Genomic DNA, 6,152 nt, shown 5'->3' with positions numbered 1-6,152 from the left:
CATTTGCAATGCATGAGAGATGGCCGAGTATGCTAAAAATAGACAATTAAACAACTCCACTACACGAACACACTGGGCAAAAGGTACCGATATGCTGTGCTCTTCACCAAGGTAAAACCTTTTCACCTATTTATGCAGATGATGGCTGTTCATTCACTGCTGTGTGCACATTTAAGAGTGGTGTAAATGGTGATTGTGGTGTGTGTGTGTGTGTGTGTGTGTGTGTGTGTGTGTGTGTGTGTGTGTGTGGTGGGGCCAGCGGAGGGGGCCTGGGTGAAGGTCAGGGGTGTGTCTGTAATGTAAACACACTAAAGGCGACAGATACGAAGGGGAGAGGGAAAGAGAGAGGAGGGCCCCATCCGGTCCGTATATCCTCTTCCAACTTAATCGTTCTTTACTCCTGCGGCAGCCTGAAAACTGGAGGGAGACCATAAAGAGAACACGCATTTAATACAATTTATTGAGAATTTCTTGATGATATAACAGAAGCTGCCTTTCAAACAGTAGATATTAATTTCGGATTTTTTTACAAGGCCAAGTCAGGTGTTTTTTGTATCAAATAATAGCTGTAACAGATTTATTTTAAACTTTAGAATACAGAGTGTTACCACTCTACTATTTCTATACCCTCTGTAAATACTCTTTATTTTGGTCTTTAATTTAATCAATAATAATATATTTAATCAATAATTTAAAAGCATTGATTGATTGAAAAGAAATGATCCAAGTGCTTAAACAGATGTAGTTAATGGCACCTACACCTCTCATAATCTGCAAAATGTATTTATAAGCAATGTAGTCGCCTCCGCTTTGTTAATCAAATGTGTTTCAGGTATTTTTGCACTCCCACTAGTCCTCCATTTATCCCCTGCATTGATCTGACAGTCAGCACAGTGCCGGAGCTACAGCATGTTGTACACTGCTTTCTAAATCTCCTGCCAGCGCTGCCTCGCCTCCAAAACGACAAGAATTTTCACAACAAACATTCCCTAAATATTCCAGTCCGCCCCACATTAGACAGTCAGACATTATGTACCCGCTGTGTGGCTTAAAGAGTACAGACCACTCAACAATTAGGGCCACATCATAAAACACAAGCACGTATGTGCAGAGGCCAGTGCCGTCTACTGATGTATTTACATCCATTTTTGTATTCTGTCTTGTCCCGAGCCCTCGAGCACCATATACATGTGTCACAACCTTATTAACTGTTGATTCATGTGCAGTAACTAGTAGTAAAGTGTGTGGGTGTTAGGTTCATGCGCATGGAGAGTTGATCCTTGTCCTGTGGCTTGGGCGGTCTCCAAGTCTGGCACCAGCACAGGATCAAGCCGTTTTGCTAACAGGGATTTATTTGGCTCCACAACACCCATGTCAGACATGTATCCCGGCCAGCCATTTTGTGTCCTCAGATGCTCCGGCCCTTCACAGCGAGCTGGCTTGCTGGTCGGAAACTAGGAGAGTGGAAATCATAAATCAGAAACACTTGACCCACTAAAACTACGGGAATTAGTCTGCATGGCACTGATGCAGAGACATAAATAACTGGCATAGTAACAGAGCGCATACTGGCATACGTGCCCTATGGACTGACAGATGTGGCTTTAGGCTCTTCTGTGGTGCAAATGGGCAGTAGAGGAGGTGTAAACAACATGTGGGCGTACACATCTGTGCAGTAGTCTGGCTGCAGATTTAGAAGAGGCGCATTTATTGTAGGGTGGAATGTTTGTCCATTATGGTGCAAAATGATGTTGTTATTCTGACCACAATGCAGTGAAACTAAAACACATGCACACACACTCATCTCCATCAGGTCTACGCACATCACATAAGACAAGAAATATAACAGTAAGCTATTTAATCTCCAATAAATAAATAAATATGTGATGAAACATGATGTGTCTAAAATCTTTCTTGGCTTTATCAATTACTTAGAAGCAGCTTTGGTGGTCTGAGGACAATCGCAGAGCCATAAAGGGAACCCCAGCTGTGCGTCACATGTGCCTGTCCCCCTTCAAAACGAGCTGAACGCATGCTACGAATGTTTTGAGAACAACCCAGTATGTTTTAGAGCGCTCAGGTGCACCAACCCACTTGAAGCACCTGAGAGCATCTCCGGCCAGATTCTGAAAGCATGTGCTGATCAGCTGGCAGACGTCTTAGTAGATACTCTCAGTGTTTGCTTGCTCCAGTGTGTGATGCTAAAGTGAAATACAGCATGAATTCATGCTGTTGTTGTCTTTGAAACCCATAATATCCTGCCTGAGGGACTACCACCCTGTTCCACTTAGGCCTGTCATCATAGGATGCCTCGGGCTGCTGGTCAAAACCCACATAGACTCACTTCCTCCGAGCAATCTAGAGAGTCTCCAGTGAACAGATCAGCTGAGGATGACATCAACTCAACCCCACACCGCCCTGTCACATCTAGGCATAAAGAGGAACATGCATAAGAGATTCCTGTTGATCATAGCACAGCGATCAGTACCATTCCTCATCCTCAGGGACCAGGCTTGAGCAGCACCATGTGCAACTGAATCTTAGACTTGCTGACAGGCAGGCCACTGGTGGTGAAAACTGGCACTTCCTCCGCTCACTCTCAGCACTCAGGCCCGTGCCAGTACTCCCTGATCGCACTTAACTGTGTGGCACCGCACAGTCCCACTTGTATCTGTTTGAGAATGACACCGCAGCCATCAGCACAGTCACTTATGTAAGAGTTTCATGAAAGAGGATCATCTGATCATCTCTGGCTTTCTGTAATAACCTGATTTCTGAAACATCTGCTGAACACAAGGATATTTCTAAAATTCAGATACATGTTCAAAGTGAGTATTAACAGGTTTCTCATAAAACATTAAATTCTGAATATACTTAAAATATGTCAGTCTTGGTTCAAAAAATATGGTAGGGATGCCTCAAAATTCCTTGCCAGCTTCTTGTAAACAGATGTTTAAAAATATTCAGATGAATGGAGCACATTTAAGGTCATTATTTTATTTCTTTCGATGTCTCTCGGTATCGCGTGCGTGCTTTTAAACGTGTTTGACAGTGATGAGGGTACATAAAAGGTAGAGGTGAGACCCTTGAGTGTGGTGCCAGGACATCTTGGTAATTGTGGAGGAGGAGGAAAGATCGTCATCTCATCAATATGCCTTAAGTGGGGAGAGTCAGCAGTTTCAGATTCCTTTGGATCAGCAATACTGAGTAATGTTGACATGTAAATTCAGCATGTCTCCGTAGATCCTCGCAACCTTCTACACATGCTTCGCTGAGAGGATCTGTGGCAGCTGCATCACTGTGTGGTGTCCAGGCTGCACCACCCTTGTAAAGCTCTACAGCAGGTGATGTAAACAGCATAGTTTCTCACAGGCAATAAACGGCCGACCCGCCGGGGCATTTACCGCAGGAGACACTTGAAGGAGGCCTGCAGAATCATCCAAGACCACACTTATCCACAAGCCACAAAATATGCAGTCTCTTTGTGGAAAACATTACCAGAGTATTATTTCCAGAGCCAACAGGTTCGGGGTAGTGTCGTGCTCAATGCCATCAGACCGTTAAATTTATAACCAAAAATCTCTGGCTCACATCCTGCCTTTATGCCTCCATTTCACTGTTTTGTACCATCCCGCTCTCTCTTTTTCCCCCTCTATGTACTGTTTTAGACTGTAATTTGTAATACAATGTCATACTGTCTTCCCCTGTCCTGCACTGACCTATGGTGTAAGGTACTATTTTATTTTATTCTCATGCTGTAACTGGTCCATGTATGCAACGTGTTTGAATAAGTTTTATCTACAGCTGTTAAAAGTAGTGGAGTTATTACTGTCTGACACAAAGTTAAGCTTTACAAGTACCACAAAGCTACAAAAGTGAAGTACTTGAGTAAATGTACTTAATTTTCATATTTGCTGTGGGTCTTAATAATATACAAATAATAAAACATCCAGTAATTATACTATACAGATATATATTTTTTTAATTCTACAGAAAGCATGCGGGTGTTTGAGAGGTCTTAATGTTCTAACAGTTGTAGAAGTAAAGGACATACAGAAGTGGTTTTACGTGTCACTTATGGTTTAGCTCACGAGCTTTCACTAAAACAAACATTTCTCTTTCTTGTCTTCAAAGTTTTATATTGCAGCAAATCTTGGGCATTGATGGAATTCCTTTGTCTTCTTCAAATATTTACTTAAGAGACCAAAGGTTATTTTTCTTTTTATAATTCCTCAGAAGATGGCCAAGAGGGGGTGGAAGCTGTTCCTGGACTCCTATAGTTCTTAGACGTCATAAAGCACAAAAATAACAGGACTTATTGAAAACAGCTTATACAGTTGCTACATGAGCCAGTTATCAAATTTAGTGATGCATTGAGGCTGACTGTGAGCTGTCATTCACAACAGAAAAATCTGAAACCTCATGCCGCCGTCCTACTGTTTTCGTCCAGAGGCTCGCCGGGAGCTGCAATATGGAAATGTGACTACACAAGAAGAAAGCCTCTAGTTCCCTCTTCTGGGAGGACGAGGGAAAATATTACTATGCCGTACTATCACAGATGGGTGCCTGGCCTATAACAACACCACAGTGTTAAATCTTGCAGTGTTTTTCAAAATGGTACAAAGGAAATCAGCCATGAGTCCATGCCAATGAAATGTACTGCTGTGCAACCAGCTGAGCTCCTTCCAAGCAATTCCACCAAAGTGGAACCTTTATTGTTCCTCAGAAACAAAGAAAAATAAATGAGCATGAAGATCTAATGATATTATGGTAATGTAAATAACTCCTAACTCATTATATCTCTCAGCCCAGTCAAATAGATTAAGTGTTGAGTAGAGTTGGATTACGAACAAAACACACATCAATATCTAGTTTATTATTAAGTGCTTTGGAAAACCTAATAATAGTCTCAGTGTCAGATCTTTTACACAGAAGACTTTTTGACTTCTCATAGCAGGAAAAAGCACAGGGATAAGTTACAACACTAAAAACTTCTGCACTCCATTAAGATGGTCTTATTCCAGGGTGCTGGTCATATGCATACTGGTTCACTGCTATGGCCCACTCTGACACGTGATGAAACTGAGCCACCGTTAATTACATTTGTTTCACCTTTACTTTTCCTGCAATGAAGTCTGACGAGTGTCTGCTGTGAAAAAGGTTTACACACAAACAAATCAACCATCCTCAATCACATTAGAATAAACTATCTTTTATCTATACACTGAGCAAGTTTACAGGTTCTTTATTTATGCATAACAAGTGCAGTGAAGCAGTCACTGGCTATGAAATTCTAAATTACACGTTCACCCCAGTAATGATCAAACAAGTATGAAAAAAAGAAACGCACGCAAGTAAAAAGTAAAGACATCTACATTTCTAATGTTGAAACAAGTTTAAGGGTTAAAGTCCAACCTTCATCATAAATTTGCAGTTGGATGCTGCTTCCCCCAAAAAGAACCTGTTGCAGAGCTGATGTTAAAATTTAGTTTGTGTATCTCACATCTCTTAAATAAAAAAAAATAGTTTGACACCATCCACTAAATATCTAATCTGAGCTTTTATTTTGAAAACAGAGCTTTTATTTTGAGAAACCGAAGTCGGCTAACGACTAGCTAGCTAGCTAGGAGACCACCGTAATGAAAATAATTGACTTGACTCTGAAACCCTCGTTGATTTGATAACACATCGTCAGGCCCGGTCAGAAAACGTGGTCGACTTTATGTTGATAACAAGCCACCTCTGATTTCACACTCAGACGCTGCTGTCTGTCATCACGCAGCGAGCATCGTTAGCTAACCAGACTTAGCTAGGTTAGCTTTACTTAGCTAGCTTCACTAGAAATGTGGAAACACGGGGTTTGTCACTCCGAGTAAGACCTTCTTCTGGCTAATGGCGCATCGTATGGTAAGATATACAACCGGAGAGGTAATGCGCTTTAATGATAAAAGTCACAAATAAAAAAAAAGTCGCCATATTACAAGGTTAGCAACAAATCCAGTTCTGTGGCTGACGATCATGAAGGTGGTCCCATGGTGTAATGGTTAGCACTCTGGACTTTGAATCCAGCGATCCGAGTTCAAATCTCGGTGGGACCTCGTCCTTTTGATTTATAACAATTGAAAAATCACGTCTGCTGAGATATAGAAATA

The 6,152-nt window shown here is 41.6% G+C and overlaps 1 non-coding gene across 1 annotated transcript; it reads left to right on the top strand.

Annotated features, from left to right (window-relative positions):
• The first annotated feature begins 6,026 nt into the window (after positions 1-6,026).
• Positions 6,027-6,098, top strand: trnaq-uug (transfer RNA glutamine (anticodon UUG)). The gene has a single exon. It is a non-coding gene; the product is annotated as a tRNA-Gln (tRNA).
• The last annotated feature ends 54 nt before the right edge of the window (positions 6,099-6,152 follow it).

Source organism: Pempheris klunzingeri, chromosome 2, assembly GCF_042242105.1.
Source record: "Pempheris klunzingeri isolate RE-2024b chromosome 2, fPemKlu1.hap1, whole genome shotgun sequence".
Classification (NCBI taxonomy): Eukaryota; Metazoa; Chordata; class Actinopteri; order Acropomatiformes; family Pempheridae; genus Pempheris; species Pempheris klunzingeri.
The sequence above is the reverse complement of the archived record's forward strand: the minus strand, read 5'-3'. Positions and strand labels throughout refer to the sequence as shown.